The 22,066-nt window shown below is 44.1% G+C and overlaps 1 protein-coding gene across 1 annotated transcript in view; it reads left to right on the top strand.

The window, feature by feature from the left end:
- The first annotated feature begins 5,335 nt into the window (after positions 1–5,335).
- Positions 5,336–22,066, top strand: part of gdpd5b (glycerophosphodiester phosphodiesterase domain containing 5b) — a 91,548-nt gene continuing 74,817 nt past the window's right edge. The window contains exon 1 of the mRNA XM_083637157.1: positions 5,336–5,716. The gene's annotated coding sequence lies outside the window, so the exon portion shown is untranslated. The remainder of the gene's footprint in view (positions 5,717–22,066) is intronic.

The raw sequence follows: 22,066 nt of genomic DNA, 5'->3' as shown, positions 1-22,066 counted from the left end.
TAAGACTGCCTTCCTGTCTTGGTTCCATCATGCATTGCTTCACTGAGCAGGACGCTGCACACAGAGGCTCAATTGAGAGAGAAGCTCAGAGGGAAGAACATGACGTAAGACCTGAGAAATGTTTCCACTCTACTATATGATGCAACTCTTGGGTGTTTTGCATCTATGAATGCAGAGAGTAACTTGATCACAATATTATGTAATAATATATATAGTATGTAATGTAAAAACTTCATGTGTAACGTATACGGTATTCTATATTCTTTCATCTTGTGGGTTGCATTGCTTATGTGTTGTTATTTATTTCACCTATTAAATTTACTCAATCATGAAGTGGAGGTGTAGATGAAGGCGGGGAGGTAAAAGAGGACATTTTATTTTGAAGACATGGATTGTCTCAAAGGGGTATTTTCTATTGTTTGATTATATCATCCAAGTCATCTGTGTTGTGTTTGAATCATAAAAAAAGGGGAGGGGGCAATTTTGGATTTTATTTGTACAATATTTTGATGGGAAGCCTGAGAGCAAGTCAGGTCGTCCTGTTTCAACACTGAATTAAAATGCCCCCCCCCCCTCCCCCATGGGAAAAGTGTCCAACTTTTTTACTTTTTTCTCTCAGGCCATCAAAGTTTCTTCATAGCGTTTAAATTAATAGCCTTTCATATATTACATTCAGGCAAGTTGATTTTCAAGTTGATACTCTCTCTTTTTACCCTAAGGATGGCTTTACTTTGACTTCTTTTTACAGCCAATCTTAAAGCACAGACATGCTATTGCAGGGTTGTTGTTTTCTTTTCGTATCCCTATTTAAACAGGTAGTCCCAGTGAGGAAACAGCCTCTTTAGCAAAACAGACCTGACCAAGCGAGCATCACCAATGACAAACAACACACAAAAACCACCAGCCTCTGAGCCATGTGATTTCTGGGAAAGCTTAAGATCTGTGTTGCCAGATCCTTATTCTGCCTGCCCTCTTATTGCATTGTGGGTATGTAACCACTAGATGGAGTGCAACGCAACCAAATAAAGCCTAGGGCTGAAGTTTTCCCACCAAGAGCATCTTTAAAAGGAAAACTGGTCTCAAACAGAAACAGAATACAGATTTATATTCCTGTGATGGATGGTTCAGCCTTTTTCAGTTCATGAGAACAAACATGGACAAACATGGAGAAGAGAGCCAAGTCTGTCCCAATGACATTTTCAAAGAGGAAACTCTTGCTCTGTTGACACTAGGCTAAAGCACAGATCCAATTTTGTAGACACAGTGACAATAACCTGAGTCATGTTAGCAACACATTTCATTGTGTCATGTTTGCACTGCAACGAAATGAAATGAATTAATAAACAAACAAACAGAAAATAACTCCAGACAATCAGTGAGTCTCCAGTCTGTTGTCAATGGAGCAACTGAAGCTTTTGTTTCAGAGATCAGAGAGAGCAGTTGTCAGAAATACTGGATAAACTGCACATCACAGGAATAACTTCCATTATATAATATAAGGGCGGCTGTGGGTCAGGAGGTAGAGCGGGCGTCCACGAATCAGAAGGTCAGGGGTTCGATCCCCAGCTCCTTCAGTCCGCATGTCAGTCTCCTTGTAATGGGCAAGATAATAAACCCCAAATTGCTCCCGGTGGTTGTACCAGCCAGCACCCTAGATGGAAGCGTGCTACCATCAGCGTATGAATGCTTGTGTGAAAGGGTGAATGTTGGCATCGTTGTAAAGTGTTGTGTGTGTGGTCAACAGACTAGAAAAGTGCTATATAAATGCAGTCCACTGTCCATTTACCATATCTTACTGACCGGTTTGGACCACTGTGTTAACTCCCAGCAGCATGGCAGCATGTGCGGTCAAGCTGCTCCTGCAGATTTGTTTAAGAATTCACACAGCAAGCTGTTGTGTTGGTGTGGGTGACTCAGCTCGCTGTTCTCTCTGCCCCTACCCAGCTTTCATCAGTATCAGTCACAAACGATCCTGCTTTCAGTCACTATCAGTCACAAACTATCCTGCTTTCAGTCACTATCAGTCACAAACTATCCTGCTTTCAGTCACTATCAGTCACAAACGATGCTGCTTTCAGTCAGTATCAATCACAAATGAAACTATCCTGCTCTGTGCCCTTTCAGTCAGTAAATACCCCTCACCCCTGCTAACAGAACACATTGCTCACCCCACCCACCCACCCACCCACTCACCCATGGGCCACCACCTGCAGAGAAGACCCCTGCCAGCCGCCCTGCCCTTCCTGTGGAGGCTGGTTGGCCTTTTAGAGGGGCGGAGTTCACACAAAGCTCACCAGCTGGAGCTACTGAGTAATGCCAACCTGGGGGCAACCTAGTGTGGGGGAGAAGAAGGGGGTGGGAGGTGCGAGAGGCCTAATCAAACAGGGGAACTGCCACAGCAAATCATCTTCAGAGGAGCGCTTTGCTTTCTTCCCGTTCATAGGCCCGTTTCACAGCAACCGTTTTGAGGCGGTAAAGCAGTAAGTAAAGCAGGTGTAACCAATAACATTAATGAGGGCCCTGCTGGAACACCTAAATGAAATGGAACCATCATCAATGGTATTGGGGTGTGTGTGTGTGTGCGTGTGTGTGTGTGTGTGTGTGTGTGTGTGTGTGTGTGTGTGTGTGTGTGTGTGTGTGCACGTGTGCGTGTGCGCGCGCGGGGGGAGCAGAGCAGTGCACTAAATCTACGCATTTGTTTTATTGGCCTACTGTGATGCTAAATGGTAAGAGCGAGGTACCCAGGTGGCCGGTGTGGGGAACCCATACTCCTTCATGGAGATGAGTCCAGTCACCCGCACAGTAGTATATTCATTGGATTTCAATTATTAATTTTGCCATTACTTCCCTGTGTGGTTCATTCTTTCCGCTAACTCAGAATTCAAAAGCACAAAATGCAAAATGCAAAAAAAAAAAAAAAAAAAAAACAGTGGGAGGACAAGGAGAGTAATATGATGTTATTTTTAGGAGCACTTTTCACTGCACACTGATGCAAGCAATTTCAACACCCCCCAACCCAGTGCTGGCCTGATTTAAGAAAACACACACACACACACACACACACACGCACACACGCACACACGCACACACACACACACACACACACACACACACACACACACACACACACACACACACACACACACACACACACACACACACACACACACACACACACACACACACAGTCAAACCATTAATTTCCATCAGAATGACGCAATTTTTTTGGCAGCATCACAGTAGTGCCCGTTTCCTTGGTGATCAATCTGTTGGTGATCAACAGTCACCCCCTTTCTCCACTCAACACTTTCTCCACTTGACACCAGAATGAGCTTGAAGCTGTTGAAGCTAGCTAGTTCAATAGAACCCATCTGAAAAAGGTTGAAAACTAAAATACTGACAGCACTGATGATTCTGTGAAGCTGTACTTTTTCCCGACAAGCTTCCACACTGGCTACAATGAACAGGCTTGGGGAGTAACGGATTACATGTAACAGGATTATGTGGTATTAGGGACACCAGCGGCGCTCCTGCTACCTCTCTCTCTCTTGACTCTGAAGAGTGTCGTTAAGTGTAGGCCCACATAGAATAGTGTATATAAAATAAAATAAAATAAAATAAAATAAAATAAAATAAAATAAAATAAAATAAAATAAAATAAAATAAATTAAATGCTTGATACGGGACAATTTTCTGTCAAGGACAATGGGCCCGCACTCCCATTACAAGAGACACAATAAACAGTGAACTAAACATGTTGGCCTTGATTTATACAGTCCATTCATTATTCAATATCTACAATATTATGTCATGCTAATGGATTTCATCTGTGCGGTTGAGTGAAAGCAACAATGGGATGTGAACCATTCAACCATTCAGCCCAAAAGGCTTCCCCAGCCTTTGGGCCAAAATGGGATCCCAAGAAATATATCAAATGAGTGTGATTAAATCTGCTGGTTTGGAAAACAAAACTAACGAACTAACGAATTACCGAACTAACGAACGAACGAACTAAATAAATAAATGTTGCTGTTTGTTTCATTCACTTACTGCACTGTACCATTTATATTCCAGACGAGATTGATGGACTGAAAAGGGTCAATCATGAGGTCATTTGGTTGTTTTCACCACTGACGTAGCACAAGCTGTCTTGTGATTATGACTGCAGACTATGTCCTTGTAACAAGAATAAATAAATCGGTTGTGTTTGAGTTGAGTGTGTGTGTGTGCGCAACATAAACAAGACCGTGCAGACACACACACACACACACACACACACACACACACACACACACACACACACACACACACACACTGATGACATCACTGATGATGTCATCAGTGATGTCATCAGGCTGAGTCTCACGAGAGAGAGAGACTGAGGGAGAGGGAGAGAGAGGAGAGGGAGAGAGACTGAGGGAGAGAGAGGGAGACATTGTGCGCATGCCAATAGGGCAGGCAAGGCCACACAGAAGCCGAGCTGCGGGCAAGGCCGTGGAGCGGCCGAGCTGCAAATGTGAGCTGCAGGACGGGCGAGCCTGCGCAGCGGGCGACCCTAGGAATCGAGCGTTGGTAGCGCGCGAGATGCCTAGTGTTACAAAAACAGCTAACAGTACAGTAATGTTAGCAAAATCTTGCCTGTCTGATTTAAATTTGGGGGAGATATTGTTCTGCTTTGTTCAGCTCAACAGTCATGGTCGGTATGTATGGGTTATACATACCTGAGGCCTTTCAACTGAGGGCCTGGTATGACCAGGAGCCTCAGGAGGGCTACACTCTGCTGATCCCTGACAGAGACGAGGTCAGCAGGCCAGGCAGCGGGGCAAGGGGTCATTAACCACTGATGATGTCATGTCATGCCCCACAATTGTCAAGTGATGTCATACCCACTGATGATGTGTTGAAGTGGCATGAGACATAAATAGTCACAAAGTTCACAACCCCGGCGCATCGTCCCCTCTCCTCCACCCACCCTTTCTAGTCAGGTACGCTCCTGTCTCCTTGCAATGTTGATACCAGCATGTTTTTGTGTGTTCATGTTCACAAACGTTGAAATTCAACGTATCTGTGGTTTGCAAATTGCAGAAACATAACATGCCCACCCACATTCTATTCTGGAGACTGGGTTGGCTTTAACAAAAATCTCATCCGGTCTTTCCGACATCACCTGAACGTATCACAGGAGTAAAGTCAGCTGGTGACGCTCTCTCACTGTACAGTCGAGAAGACAGCAGATAGGCTCAACTCCTCCCACTAGTCAGTCCATTGAGTCCATCACTAGCCCGGTGTCCGCTCGCTGCAGCTCACGGAGACAGGCACGCGCTTTACCGAAAGAGACAGAAGAGAGGACTCAAACCCAGGAGTACTTACGGGGAAACATGAGACACCGGGACTAAAAGCCGCGGCTCTTCAGGACTTTGTTTGCATCGTCCCCCCGTCCTTCACTCACTCACCCCGCTGCTTCCCGCGGAGCACCAGGACGCCCTTTTCTCTCTTGTTTTCGCAGTAACTTCGGCTATATCCCTCCTGTCAACACCGGCCACCCACCTTCCTACCTTTGACACGGACTGTCCCCATTTGTCACTGGGGGGACCGTTTGCCTGGGTGGGCTGTTGAGAAAGAAAAACAGCCGTTACGACACCCATGGTTACAACTTTACTGGGGAACTGAAGCTAACTCTGAAAGGAACAAAAGTGGCAGTCGCCCCTTCAGACAGGTGAGTGTTTTGGTTTGGCTAGCATGTTATTTTTTATTTCACGTTGCGAGAGTTTTATAGTCTATAATTAAGTTATTTCTTCCTTTTAGAACATTTTTCTACACAAATTACCACAATGTTTTTATATTGTGTTTGAGGTGAACTACATTGAGTTTATCGTATGTTATTATTATTTTTGGTTTCATCCCCTATGTTATGTTATCAATGACATTCCTAGTTAATACTGTGATATAGGCTAACTTAGTAGTAGCCTACTAAAATGCAACGTTTTTGTAACCCCCCATGATTTCATTGAGTTTGAGTCCTTCGCCAGCGTTTGCTGCAGTTTTATGGCTATCAGAGCAATTAGAAAATCATTTGTTTTTACCAGTGGCTTTAGGCTGTAACCTACTTGTCCCATGTCATGTGCGCTCAGTAAGACAATGTACACTGGACACGCCCATTATGTTGTAGCCTTTATGTAGGGGTTCCCTTGGAGGCAATTGAGATTCACCTGATTTTGCTTATGTCATGTATTAAATCAACTCATGTTACAAGCAATGCACGTGAAGCTAACATTACATATCACCTTTGCCCAATACGAGTTTAGCTACAGCTGCTGAATGCAGACTCCATACATTGTGCTGTTCTTGTGCATCACTCATGTCACTTGGATTTGCATAATTCATAACTAGATTTTCTTTTGGTTGAGGTGGTGAGGATTGTCATTTGGACTAGGTGTTGTAGATGTCCCTGAGGTTCATGAAGTGATCAAGTCAGACATTTCATATGACCACAAACATTTGATTATTGCATTACATGTATAATATGACCACAGCATTCAGGCTAGATAAAAAAAAAACACTTATCCAGAGGGAATTAATTTGATGTAGGGGTTCAGTCTCTTGGAAACTTAAACCAGTGGTTCTCAATTTTTTTCACATGAGGGACCCCTAAACTGACAAAGATTAGACCATGGACCCCCTTTTGATAGGATTTTGTCCCACGGTCCCCCATATGATAATTAGATTTAGATGTTTTATTACAGAAAGTGTATAAAACCCATGACCAAAATAGTCATTGTGTTACTTATGAATGGAGTTATAGCGAAAATAAATTGCCCCCCTTTTGGCTGGGGACCCCCCTGGAACCCCCTCAAGGACCACTGGGGGTGCCCGGACCCACATTTGAGTACCACTGACTTAAACCACTGAGGGGACACATTTGGTGTCTCTAACCATTAGGTCTCTCTTGCTGCCCCTTTCACACCTCCCAATCTCTGCCTACTTTGTTGTCACTTGGGTACAACATCTGTAAATAGATTGTGAATCAAGTCTTGTTAAAGTGCTTTTTTGGGTTGTTTGTGCTCCTGCATGGTTACTGGGAGGAGAAACTGAGGGAGAAAACACATTCAGGTCATGACATTGAGTCATATTGTGTGGCACATGAGAAAATAAATGTTACTTTGACATTCACCCCACTCAGATTTCAGCTGAGGGACTTTTTGCAAATGTTATAGAGGTGGACATTTTCAGGTTGGGGGAATAGCAAGCAAGCGCACACTACTACAGATTTGAGAGAAATGCCTGTGGTCTGACATTCAGAGATTTAATGTAACCAGGGGCCGAAACCCTAGGCTTGCCCGCCGTGATAGATAGATAGATAGATAGATAGATAGATGCATTAGAATTAGAGATGTAACGGTATGAAAATTTCACATCATGATTATCGTGACCAAAATTATCATGGTTATCGTATTATCACGGTATTCGTAAAAAAAAATTGCTGGACATTTTCAAAAAGTACTGAGAGACTCACTGAAATCATTGTACAACGTTTTATATTGAAAACTCAGACCCAAAAAGGATTGATACACTCACTGAAATAATTTCTCCAAGGCTGCACGTTTGCATCTGGGAGACGGTTGCCAACTTTGGTTGATGATGGACAGTATTTACCATGTTTTTCAAAGCACTGTAATCACGGTACCACGGTAATCACGATACCACGTCATGAAAATTTGAAACAGATTTTCAACAAATTTTGAAACAAATTTTAAAACAGATCATGAAAATTTGAAATGGTACGGTTATCGTAAGGAATTTTATCACGGTTATCATTAAAACCGGTTATCGTTACATCCCTAATTAGAATAGCTTGACTTCAGTTAGAAAGCATTTGAAACGTATCGGTAGGCTCACTCTTGATTTCGAAATCTTACTTTTGGAGAATTGAAGGTAAACAGGAGATATGATGGGTCAAAACAGGGAGGAATTCATTGGAATGCACCTGTGTCCACAACAGTAATCCTCTTACTGCACACACACACACACACACACACACACACACACACACACACACACACACACACACACACACACACACACACACACACACACACACACACACACACACACACACACACACTGTTACATGCATAGTTAAACTATGGACTGCACCAATCAACCAATTCATATCACTGGTCAGAGTTGAGTTATGCAGCTGATAAGCCATGTCGTCCAGAGTGATATTATAGAGTGAAGCTGATCCTGCTGGCCGTTTGAGACTATTATTGATTTTGTGTCGCTTTGCCCTGCCGCCATGTGGCTCAAAAGACCATTTCAGCTGAGAATATATCAAGCTTGATATAAGTGCTCCTCAGGGGGTAAGCTGTGTGTCTGAGATTCGCTGTCATCCATTGCACACCAAAGGAAACACAACTGCGCACAATCTGTGATGTATCTTGTACCTGTGATAAGATCCGTTTTATACCTGCAACGCTGTGGCAGGGTGGATAATTATGATCTATGTGGGAGTGGAAGACTGACTTGTAAAGAAATGATTTTTAGAAGAAGTTATTGTTGTAAAGTTAGACCTGGCTTATTTGAGCAGGACAGATTTCCAATGCTAGTTGTGGTTAATTAGCCCTCGCAGGAAACTTCGAGCCATTTGGCATGTTGTCTTTTTGTTGGTTTTGAACTTGAGCTCTCTTCAAAGCCAAGCAGCCAAAGTGCAGGTGCAGAGTTATGATGTCAGAGGTGTGGTTCCCCCCTGAAAAAGTGAACAATACCTCCTTTACTGGATAACAAGTCTGCTTGTTTTTGCTTCAATCTGGGTTATGTTCCCACCATGTGGGGTCCACAGCCACAGATTCCAAACATCCCCTTTTGTAGATGAAAAATTTTCATTCTGTAAAATGAGAACTTTCTGTGGTTTTTAATGTCTTCAGTGCCCCAGGTGTCTCTGCTGCAGCACACTTGGTGAGAACCACTTGATGCTATTGTGTGTGTGTGTGTGTGTGTGTGTGTGTGTGTGTGTGTGTGTGTGTGTGTGTGTGTGTGTGTGTGTGTGTGTGCGCGTGCGTGTGTGCGTGTGCGCGTAGTCCAGTGGTTCTCAAACTGTTTCACATCAAGGACCCTTAAAGTGACACAAATGAGACCACAGACCCCCATTTGACAATATTTTGTCCCAGGGTCCCCCATCTGATATGATTGTTGCTTTTAGATGTTTTACTACAGAAAGTGTATGAACAGACCAGAGGAGGCACTAGTGCAGTGACCAAGACACATAATCCAGCTTCCCACCGCAGACACGGCCAATTGTGCCTGTATGTACTGACCAAGCCGGAAGCAAGACAGGTGCTCGGACCTGCGACCCTCGTGTTGGTAGGCAGGGAATCTATCGCTGCAGTACCCCGGACGCCCAGAACCACTGTTTTAGTCCTCTCCGCTTGAGGAGAAGGAGGCCGTTTTTTTTAGCTAACTTCATGATTTCAGTCTATTTCAGACATATGCCACCCTTTCATTTCTAATGGCACATTACGAGTTCCCCCTGAGGGCACCTGCTTGTTTGGCTGGTTTGGCGCCGCTTCCCGTCCAGCCGGGCTCAAGCAGCAGAGGACAGAACTCTGTGTGATGTCAACACACACAGATGGTGGTGAAGAGCCTGGACCAGACATACAGATGGCACCTTGATAGAGCCTACTGGTCGTTCCGCTTTTTTGCTTTCCCCCCCCTGGCCATGAAAACAATCGGACCGAAGCGTCCGGAGTGAATGAAGGCACCGGTGAGGTCCGTTCGCCCCGCACAGTACAACAATGGCTCCCTCCGTGACTCTGCATGCCGCGGATGCCTTTGTCAGCTGTTTGCTTACCAGCACACAGTATCAGCAGCACCTACGATTAGGAGGAGCCAACCCCAGAATATACGTTCTCCCAACCCCACAAGGCAAGGCAGTGCAGTGGGGCCCAGTGGGGCAGTGATGGCCCAACGGTTAGAGAAGCGAGCTTGTGACCGGAAGGTCGTCGGTTCAATCCCCGGGACCCAGCAGGATAAATCTGGCTGGGGAAAGTGAAAAAGGCAGTGCTTGCGTGCCCCCTCCCTCATTACCACCACTGAGGTGCCCTTGAGCAAGGCGCTTAACCCCAACTGCTCCAGTGGAGCTGCTCAGTGGCCAGCAGATCAGACTGTGGTTGTACTGGTCAGCTTCCAGGTATGAATGTGAACAGGGCACTCCTGAAAAAGAGAGCATTGCTCTCAGTGAGACTCCCCCTGTATAAATAAAGGTTCAAAACGCAGGCTGGCAGGCAGGCCGGGAGGGGTGCAGACACAACCGCCTCGGCTCAGCATTGTTTTCCATTCCTTGGGGCCTTGAAGGAGACGGTGGAGCATGGTGTCAGAGCAAAGAGGATCTAGGAAACACCCGCATAGGTGGAATGAAAGGAAAATAAAGGTGCACAGTCTGGCACTGGTCAAAGTAGTTTGAAAAAATATTATTTCTCGGCCCAGCTTCTCTGCTTTGCCTGACAGCGCGCTGTGGCCAGTCAGAGGGAAGATGGAAAGAAGACACCCTAGACTAGAGACTAGAGCCGTGTTTCTCCAGGCGCTCGACGCAATAAATATTTGCTGAAGGTAATTAAAGCTTGAAGTAGGCTAAGAGTCAGTGATATATTATTGCCGCATCGACTCCGATGTTTGCTTTCCACGGAAGGAACCTGATCACGGGGAGACGACGGTGGGCCGGTTGTGAAAGTAGTGAGATCTGCTGCATTTGTTGGATAAAATACTTTAGGTCAGGGGTAGTGTTGTCACGGTTTTCAGTACTTCGGTACTTAGTCGGTACTACATTGTTTTCGGTACTTCGGTAGCTGTTTTTGCATGGTACCCGAGGGATTTTCTTTTATTCAATTAACAAAACTTGAGGGCTACATGCCACCGGTGTTGCACTGTCTGCACTCACTGCCATACAGAGTTGAATGTAAGAAGTAAGCAGAAGCACATTGTTTTGTTTTAAAGTTGAAGGCTACATGCCATTTGTTCATTGGAAATGGTTGCATACTTTAATAAAGGAGAATATGTTGAAGAAATATCAGTCCGTTTTTTTTTACCGTGGTACCGAGTACCGTGGAAATTCACTAGTACCGGTACCGACTACTGAATTATTGGTACCGTTGCATCACTAGTCAGGGGTGTCAAACATACGGCCCGGGGGCCAGAACTGGCCCGCCAAAGGGTCCAAACTGGCCCGCCAAAGGGTCCAATCTGGCCCACAGGATGACTTTGGAAAGTGTGAAAATTGCACTGAGAAGTCCTTCAATCCAATGTGATGCACATGTGAAAGCTAAAGCTTAATTTATACTTATTATAAAGTGTATACGGTACTTATTGTAAAGCACATGGTCGCAGACGAAAAATAAAGTGTCGCTCATGGTGTTGCATTTATACTTCAGAGGATGTTCGCCTCGGTTCAACGGTCACGTGACACTCGAACGCTATAAGCAGCTGCACACAGCCAAACAGAGGGAACGAAATGCACAGTGAAACCACCTCGGAGGCAAGATGTAACGTACTTGGCTGCAGCCGCATATAAACGGCACACAACCACACAACTCACCTCCTCTCTCTCTGGGAAATTGGTCACGACGTTCTTTGTGATTTTCACGAAGTCATACATCAAGGACAGGCTGATAAAAATAACGGGGACACGTTCATTCATTTCAATCGAGCGAAAACTAGTGGGTGGACCCCAACCAAAACAAGGAAGTCAAGCGCGTGCCGTCTATATAGCCAATCAGACTTGCGCGATACTATGACGTAGTCAGCGACACTAGACATTTCACCAGGTAGCAGACACTGCTCGCCGACACTCGCAAGTGTCGACTCAAGTCCTCGTTTCTGTCGGCGACCGTTTCAAAAGTGTCGGCAGACGAAGCATAAATTGGGCTTAAGAAGTACCGTAAATTCCGGACTATAAGCCGCGGCTTTTTTCCCGTTTTTTGGCCTTTTTTGCCCCCTGCGGCTTATATAACGGTGCGTCTTATCTATGGATTTTTTCCAAAAAAAAAAAAAAACTCTCTTTTTTAGCACTCTTTCTAACTATAAATCCACTTCTGTTTTAATTTCCTCTCTTGCGCTCTTTTAACAACATAACATAACATAACATAACACAACACAGGTAAGCAGAAAGAAAAAGACGAAGCAAATCACCGCCATGAATGAGGAAATGACTCACCTGCTGGAGGCTGGCCGCTGGAGATACACGGCTTGGGCTAAACTTTTACTCCGTGAAACACTATCGATTAAGTCCGACATCGCTCAGAGGTTTGAGCAGCTTGAAAACAAGTTTGAAAACGTGCAGAAGTCCATCCACTCACTCACTAAAGAAAATAATGCAACGAAGAGTTTCACTCGTGTCCAGCCATCTGGCCGAGTTAGAGCAGAAGTCCCGAACACAGTGAGAAAACCTCCCGAAGCTGCTGCTGGAGCGGGGTGCATATTGTCCGGCCAGCCGACCGAGAGGCATGCGAGCCGGGCACTATTAAACAGTTGGGGTGTGTGAGGTGGCTGGCTGTGGAGGTGGCGGTTTCTCCTCCTCCTCCTTTCTCCCGCACACCGGGCGCCTCGGCCACGTCCAGACCCCGGCCTGCCACCGAGGGCCATCTTCATCTGCCTACTCCGCTGGCCCGACCGTCAACTCATCCTCCAGGCTGCGGGGAAGAAGCAGCTTTTTCGCTTTTCACCACACCGCGGACACTGTGTGCCCAGCGGCGGAACAAGAGCTCAAAGTGAAACTGCCGAATATCTTTTGAGTTGGACTGGTCAATAGTACTGTGAGTAACTAAAATAAAAAAATAAAAAACGGAATTCTCTCTTCTTTAGCACTCTTTCTAACTATAAATCCACTTCTGTTTTAATTTCCTCTCTTGCCCTCTTTTCACCACACCGCGGACACTGTGTGCACTGTAAAAAAAACAAAAAATACCACAATGTGTGATTTTGTCTGGGGATTAGTGACCTGACTTTTGTTTTGTTGAAATGTTAATAAATGGGAGCTTCCCCAAACAGCCATCGATCCCGACAATCCCCTCTGTGCACGAAGCCTTACATATGGTAATTAAACATCAAAACACCCGCGGCTTATAGTCCGGTGCGGCTTATAGAAGAAAAAAATAGTCACCTTTGAAGGTGCGGCTTATAGACCGGTGCGTCTTATAGTCCGGAATTTACGGTACTGTACCAGGTTTCAGGCGCAAGTTAATAGCCTAGTCATGTTTTCTGTATTTATCACTAAATGCTAAACTATGTTTATTACCCTTGACTATAGATTGTTGCACGATTGTCATCAATTGTAATGCACACCGCAGTTACAAACAGATATGGTAATTTGTTTTTTTATGGTTAGCTGAGATAAACCTACGTAAAAACATGTTCTTAAAATGTGCCCCTACAATAAAAGGAACCAGTGAAACAGGAACCAGTGTTTCCCCTAGAACATCTTTCAGGCCTGGAGGGTTTTCAAAACGTACCCCGACCGCAACGGTGGGGGCCCTCGCTGGCGACGCTAAACTCTTAGCTAACCTGTTCGCATCTATGTTCGCAATGGCATCCCAAGTATCATCATACTATTATGGGATGCAATGCGAACAGTTGTATTATGGGATGTGCGTTTCGCAGGCAACGACACGTTCACATGTTTTGGAACAGCGCCGCACGCTGGCACGATGCTCCTAAAAGCAAAATGCTTATTGTTTTGAATGATTTGGCATCTTCTATTACTGTCAACACCAGTATTGCTGTATTGTAATAATATGCCATAAAGGTTTATTGAAATTTTGGGGAGAGCAGAAAAAAAAAAAAAAAAAAAAATTGTTTCTTTTTTTGCAATTCTTTTTCTGGCCTGGCGGGGCCGCCGTTGGCCTGGCGGGCCCGCCAGGCCTGTAGAATGGTATGGAAACACTGGGAACATTTGGAGTAGGGATGCACCGATATGAAAATTTTGGCCGATGCCAATAACCGATATTAACATTGCTGTTATGGCCGATAACCGGTATTTACCGATGTCGATATGATCTGTATAAAACCACATTTTTATGATCATCACATTTTGTACATACGTGAAAAACACATGTTAACACTGAATTTGAAAAAGTTATGCATTTCTTTATTTGCAAAGCCTTTGGAAAAGCCCATAAATCATAGATTTACTGCATTATTTCATATCAATGAAATATCAACCGATACCGATATGATTGCCGATATATCGTGCATCCCTAATTTGGAGGTTTGATAATTTATAGGTTATTATTGATTTTCTTTCTCTGGCCCACTTGAGACCAAATTGGGTCGCATGTGGCCCGTGAACTGCTTCAGGTTCACACTGTGTGTGTGTGTGTGTGTGTGTGTGTGTGTGTGTGTGTGTGTGTGTGTGTGTGAGAAACATCAGGATTAAATGGAAGCAGCTGACTAACACCTTTTGTTGGGAGCATTCAGAGACTGCGGGAGAACTCTTAACGAGCGGTTTGTAATGAACTGCAAACCTGTTGTCTTTAGACATTTTCAGTCATGCTGCTTATTTTTTGTGTAGATTTAGTGGACTAATGTCTGCCCTGAATACCCCAAAAATAAAGGTGGTTTGTGCTTTCATTCCCACATTGGTAGACCATGTTATGAACAGTTTATTGAAGAGACAATTATATGCTTGAATCGCCAGGGTGCAAGCTCTTAGCATGCCGGTTTTGCTCCGTCTGGAAGTTGATTCTCCTCCATTAAAATGGCTTTAAAAACCAGCAAGCAGGAACATCACATCCAGATGAAACGGATGAGACTGTAATGCTGCTAAAGGTGCCTCGGTCTGCAAAATAAGCTTCTTCATATAAGGCCTGGATAGAGGGTTTGGATTCTTCATATAAGGCCTGATAGAGGGTTTGGATTCTTCATATAAGGCCTGATAGAGGGGTTGGATTCTTCATATAAGGCCTGATAGAGGGTTTGGATTCTTCATATAAGGCCTGAAAGAGGGTTTGGATTCTTCATATAAGGCCTGAAAGAGGGTTTGGATTCTTCATATAAGGCCTGGATAGAGGGTTTGGATTCTTCATATAAGGCCTGGATAGAGGGTTTGGATTCTTCATATAAGGCCTGGATAGAGGGTTTGGATTCTTCATATAAGGCCTGGATAGAGGGTTTGGATTCTTCATATAAGGCCTGAAAGAGGGTTTGGATTCTTCATATAAGGCCTGGATAGAGGGTTTGGATTCTTCATATAAGGCCTGAAAGAGAGTTTGGATTCTTCATATAAGGCCTGGATAGAGGGTTTGGATTCTTCATATAAGGCCTGGATAGAGGGTTTGGATTTTTCATATAAGGCCTGGATAGAGGGTTTGGATTCTTCATATAAGGCCTGGATAGAGGGTTTGGATTCTTCATATAAGGCCTGAAAGAGGGTTTGGATTCTTCATATAAGGCCTGGATAGAGGGTTTGGATTCTTCATATAAGGCCTGGATAGAGGGTTTGGATTCTTCATATAAGGCCTGGAGAGAGGGTTTGGATTCTTCATATAAGGCCTGAAAGAGGGTTTGGATTCTTCATATAAGGTCTGATAGAGGGTTTGGATTCTTCATATAAGGCCTGATAGAGGGTTTGGATTCTTCATATAAGGCCTGATAGAGGGTTTGGATTCTTCATATAAGGCCTGGAGAGAGGGTTTGGATTCTTCATATAAGGCCTGAAAGAGGGTTTGGATTCTTCATATAAGGCCTGGATAGAGGGTTTGGATTCTTCATATAAGGCCTGATAGAGGGTTTGGATTCTTCATATAAGGCCTGGATAGAGGGTTTGGATTCTTCATATAAGGCCTGAAAGAGGGTTTGGATTCTTCATATAAGGCCTGGATAGAGGGTTTGGATTCTTCATATAAGGCCTGATAGAGGGTTTGGATTCTTCATATAAGGCCTGATAGAGGGTTTGGATTCTTCATATAAGGCCTGGATAGAGGGGTTGGATTCTTCATATAAGGCCTGGATAGAGGGTTTGGATTCTTCATAGGCCTGATAGAGGGTTTGGATTCTTCATATAAGGCCTGATAGAGGGTTTGGATTCTTCATATAAGGCCTGAAAGAGGGTTTGGATTCTTCATATAAGGCCTGGATAGAGGGTTTGGATTCTTCATATAAGGCCTGATAGAGGGTTTGGATTCTTCATATAAGGCCTGATAGAGGGTTTGGATTCTTCATATAAGGCCTGGAGAGAGGGTTTGGATTCTTCATATAAGGCCTGAAAGAGGGTTTGGATTCTTCATATAAGGCCTGGATAGAGGGTTTGGATTCTTCATATAAGGTCTGAAAGAGGGTTTGGATTCTTCATATAAGGCCTGGATAGAGGGTTTGGATTCTTCATATAAGGCCTGATAGAGGGTTTGGATTCTTCATATAAGGCCTGAAAGAGGGTTTGGATTCTTCATATAAGGCCTGATAGAGGGTTTGGATTCTTCATATAAGGCCTGATAGAGGGGTTGGATTCTTCATATAAGGCCTGGATAGAGGGTTTGGATTCTTCATACAGTATAAGGCCTGATAGATGGTTTGGATTCTTCATATAAGGCCTGATAGAGGGTTTGGATTCTTCATATAAGGCCTGATAGAGGGTTTGGATTCTTCATATAAGGCCTGAAAGAGGGTTTGGATTCTTCATATAAGGCCTGAAAGAGGGGTTGGATTCTTCATATAAGGCCTGAAAGAGGGTTTGGATTCTTCATATAAGGCCTGATAGAGGGTTTGGATTCTTCATATAAGGCCTGAAAGAGGGTTTGGATTCTTCATATAAGGCCTGATAGAGGGTTTGGATTCTTCATATAAGGCCTGATAGAGGTTTTGGATTCTTCATATAAGGCCTGGATAGAGGGTTTGAATTCTTCATATAAGGCCTGATAAGGCCATAGCATAAGATGAAGGGAAGGAGTAAATACTTAAAATCCTTGAGACATTTGAAATATTGAGTTTACAAAATCGGGTGCATGTCAATAGGAGGGTTGTCCCGAATATGTTGTACACTTGGTACATGTCCCTGCTTCTGGCCAGTCCTCCCACCAGAGAAATACTCCACTTGGTTTGACAGAGGAGGCTCAGTGAACATCTCCCTCTCCCTTTCCTCATTCTCCCATCTTCTTCAGAAGAAAATACTTCTCTGGCTTTCTTCCTGGCTCTCATTTCTGTCCCTGTGCATCTGTCATCAAGTATCATTCTCCAAGCACAAAATAGAAAATACATGTTGGATCTGTTGTGCCACTGCCATTTTCACTCTTGCACTCCTTACTTGCTTGTAGGGGTGGGAATCACCAGATGCCCACGATACGATACTAAAACGGTACTTGAGTCACGATACGAGTATTGCGATATTGCGATATCGCGATATTGCGATATATTGAATATTGCGATATATTGAATATTGCAATATTTCGATATTATTGTTTAACTCCTTTTCCTACCTTTTCCTTGACCTCACCGAAAGTAAAACATGCAGTGTTTTTTTGTTTTGTTTTGTTTTTGCCCCACATGTAGGCTACATTATTAAGCTTCTCTGGACTCAATACGCCCACTGCAGGCGCGGCCTGCAACATCGGGCGCTTCGGGCAGATGTCCGGTGGCCTGCCATGACATGCATGGCCTGCAAAAACAAAAAACAAAAAATTTATATCGATACTTGGCGTCCAAATATCGATACAATATCGTCAGGCAAAATATCGCGATACTATGGTGTATCGATTTTCCCCCCCACCCCTACTTGCTTGCAGTGTTGGTGAGGCGAGCAATTTAAACTTATTCTCGTAATCCTTGTAAAGTTGTTATGGACAATCAGCTGAATGTTAATGATATAAAATAGAATTCATCGCTGGACCTACAGTAGAAGGGGGAAACAAATGTATTTGAATTGAGTTATTACTGCGCTGAGAAAAATGAAACAATTAACTTTACACTGATTATAATCCTGACACTTGGTTTTATAAATTGAAGTTTCTTCCTTGCGGTTGCTGAATTGTATCTTTTGTACAGCTGTCTCACTCAGAGGTTCGATTAGACTTGGTCGTTGTTTGACGTTTTCTAAAAGATTCTGTCATAGCCTTTACCTTTGTTAAAATGACGGACAGCCTTCCGATTTTTCTGTCATTGTAAAAAACAAAACAAAAAACAAGCATGAATTCGCAATAGCTGCGACCACATACTGTATGCAAATTTCCAAAATGCAAGATGGTAGGGGCGGCAGCCCATCCTACTCTGCCTCTGCCACCCTGCATTTCAAACCCCCCCCCCCCCCCCCCCCTTGCCAATTGGCATGAACGCATCATACACCTTCACACACTTGACCTCCATGCCAAATTTCAGCCCTCTGCCCCCTGCCATATACCCATATATGCACACGACATGTGCACCTATGTGCAGTGAATATGCCACTGTCTCTGACTTGTCTTATCACTATACTGCCTTATTGCTTGTTGTGTCTCTTGTTGTTTTTGCACCCATATGCCCTGTTATATTTGTACTATGTTGTAAACGGAGTCCACAGCACAAGAATTTCACACGTGATACTTGTACCATGGAGTGACAATAAAAATCTTGAATCTTGAATCTTGAATCATACATGCCTGCCATCCTGCAATTCGAAATGACACACACACACACACACACACACACACACACACACACACACACACACACACACACACACACACACACACACACACACACACTTTTGACTTGCTCCACCATGCCAAATTTCAGCCTCCTAGGGCGACACCTGTGCCCGCTAAACTAAAGTTTTCTGAACTTTTGTCGACCAACCAACCGACCGGCCAACAGAGTCACTTAAAGAGCTGCTGTTCTGTAGCTGCAGAATGAAAGAAGACTATAACTCAAGGTGTCACTGTAACAATGGTGATTATACTCACAAGTTCAAGCTAAAAACATAGGATACACTGTAAAGTAGACAATGTGCAGGGTCTCCATTCAACTCCAATTAAGGAATAGTGCTGCTGCTTTTAGTTGAGAAAAGTTTAATCAAATGGTCGAAGTTGCTGTGATGAGAACAACTTTCTGCCAAGTCACAACAATGAACCTGACTGTAATTTGTGGCTTCTAGATAGTTGGAAAGGCTGTGCGGCCATCATGGCAACTGTAATTCAGCTCAAGCATTCTCTTAAATGTCCACCCCACTGTCTTCTCCGTAGCCAGGCACTCTTCCCACCCTGCTGGCATCCCTTCACTATCTCTCCAGTCTCCACTGAGGCACTCACTGAGGCTGTCACTTTTTCCAAAAATAAAGTTACAACCAATTTGAAGTGACACACAATTCCTTCAAATATATTCAAAGTTAATTGCTTGTTTTAACGCCGCCCGTGCGTCTGCATCACAGTTGAGTGGAGTTTGGATTTTTTAATTGAATTTGCCACATTTTTAATTGGAACACTTAATTAACAGTTTAAATGGTCTTCCCCATGTTCGAAGCAACTTTCGAATTTTGAATAAGAAGTGACAGCCCTGAAGCGTGATGGAAACATACGTGCATCCGCTCTGGATGGTGATAATAATTATTAAAACCCACCCACACCATCAACTCCCTAATCGCCACATGTGACAAAACATGTGGTACAACTGGAATGATTGCAACTGAAAATGCATATATTGTACGTATGAGGAAGTGGGCTTTGTGCTTCAAAATATCACTGCAATAAATGGTGAAAGTTTCCAGCAGTATTTTGCTGATGCAGACCTGAGACAGCAGCACCATGTCTGGATGTGTGCATGTGCCTCTCTAGTTTTCACAATGAGAGGATGTCTCTTCCCTTTCACCCAGACACTCATTGAAGCAATCCTTCTAACAGGTTGTTTTCCATCCTCTCTTGATTTCCGCCCCTGGCACCGATCAAATAGAGACTAGTGAAGAATCACCAGGCGAGACATTTTATTTACACTTATCTTTTCTTTTTCTTTTTCTTTTTTTAATGAATGAATGAATGAATTTATTTATTTATTTATTTATTTATTTATTTATTAATTAATTTATTAATTTATTTATTTATTTATTTATTTATTTATTTATTTATTTATTTATTTATTTATTTATTTATTTATTTATTTTCCTCACTCATCTTAAACATGCCTGAGATGACTCCAGGTTACAACTACTTTTTTTCAATCACATTTCTTCCCCAGGTTTTTCTCCCCAATTGTAGTTGGCCAATTCCCCTGTCTCGGTCGTTGCTCCACCCCCTCTGCTGATCTGGGCAAAGTCGTAGACTAGCACGTTTCCTCCAATACATGTGCAGTCGCCAGCCGCTTCTTTTCACCTGACAGTGAGGGCTTTCACAGGCAGGACATAGCGCATGGGAGGGGAGGATCACGCTATTTCCCCCAGTTCTCCTCCCCCCCAAACGGGCGCCCCGAGTCCCGGCCGATCAGAGGAGGCACTAGTGCAGCAACCAGCCCACATGCCTTTAGTCCAGCCTCCAACCCGCAGACACAGCCAATTGTGCCTGTATGGACACCTGACCAAGCTGGGGGGTTCGAACCTGTGACCCCTCGTGTTGGTAGGCAGGGAATCTACCACTTCTGAAAATTCTGTCGGCAATCATCCAAGCTCTTCAGCAATCATCCCCATTGAAAAGAGGACCATGAAACACAGCAGGCATTGCTAACACTTTTCAGACGACCAGTTTCATGCCACAGTGATGATGACACTTTCCTCTTTTTCTCAAGGGAGAAATGTTGCATTTACCAAAATACTAAATCAATAACCATCGAACCTCCATCGGTCACCCAGGGCTCCTAATGTGGCTTTTATTGGTCACTGTGTGTCCACATTGCTCTCTCAGGTGCTGGCCTCAGGCAGCCTCGAACCAACGTCTTTCTGTGCCAAACCAGCACCTTTTCAATATCAAATCAATCTGGTGCGGTGTAGAGACCAAGCCTTTCCTCAGCCGCTGAAGGAGGCAGCGCCCTGCTTCACTACTTTTAGAGACTCTTTTCATCTCCAGATGACAAATGAGAGCGTTATCTCCTCACAACACTTGACCTACTTCCACCCCGCCTGCCTGGCAGACTGTTGTTCCATCAGCATCTAAATGAGTGGGCGGATTTCCTCCACCTGCTGGTCATTTGTTTCATTCCAATTCATTCTCGGCCCCTCCTCCTGTTGTCAGGGATGTCATTTGAAGTTATTAATGGACTGCGATTAGATTAGATTAGTTTTTTTCTTTCTTTCTTTCTTCTTCTTGGATTCTTTCGGAAATGCAGGATGGCAGGGGCAGCCCAGCCTATACTCTGCCTCTCCTCTGCCATCCTGTGCCCCCCAAATGCCCCCTTTTAGCCCATTGGTGTGAACACAACTTGACCTCCATGCCAAATTTCAGCCTCCTAGGGGAAAACTGTGGGTGGGGGACTTTTTGTGGAGTGTCCTACAGAGCTGCTGTTTGCACCTACAAAGACATGGTGCCTCCATCAACATGCACCACCTGGGAGGGGAAGGAAGGCAAAAGAAGCCCTGCCAGAGTCCAATGTTCTACGATGTAAGAGCATAATGGTAGTGAGGTGGTGTAGTGAGATCAGTTCAGTCCGTTCTCACTACAATCCAGGTAACGGGTCGCAGTTCAATCCAGAAATGCCTGTGCAAACAGTGGGTAGGTTGGTTGGTACAGTCCAGGTGAAAATCAGTCTAGTCACACCTCTTCCAAGTTTGAGAAGAAGTGATCCCAATATCTTCACTTTTTTTGTGCATCTGTGATTTGGATTTGTTGAAATATGTGTTTTCCCATCAAATTGGTCAACCTTTTTGCAAATGAGAATACCTGGCTTCACCCGCCTTTCCCCTCATCAGCGCTAATTTTCCATTGTCAGAACAGCCAGGATGCGCAGTGCCGTTTGGATCGTTAATTTCTGAGGACGTGCACAATCAACACTCCAAACGGACACAGCATACACGTGAACTTGTAGTTCAAATGCAAGTATATCTCCACCCTAACTTGCTTTTAGCGTACGTACGAGCCTTTGACCTTCATCAGTAAGCCTCCCACCGTTTGCTATTCAGAGGAAGTAGCCTGCTAAT

Source organism: Poromitra crassiceps (assembly GCF_964638095.1).
Source record: "Poromitra crassiceps genome assembly, chromosome: 5".
NCBI lineage: Eukaryota > Metazoa > Chordata > Actinopteri > Beryciformes > Melamphaidae > Poromitra > Poromitra crassiceps.
This window is presented reverse-complemented; position numbering and strand designations above follow the sequence as displayed.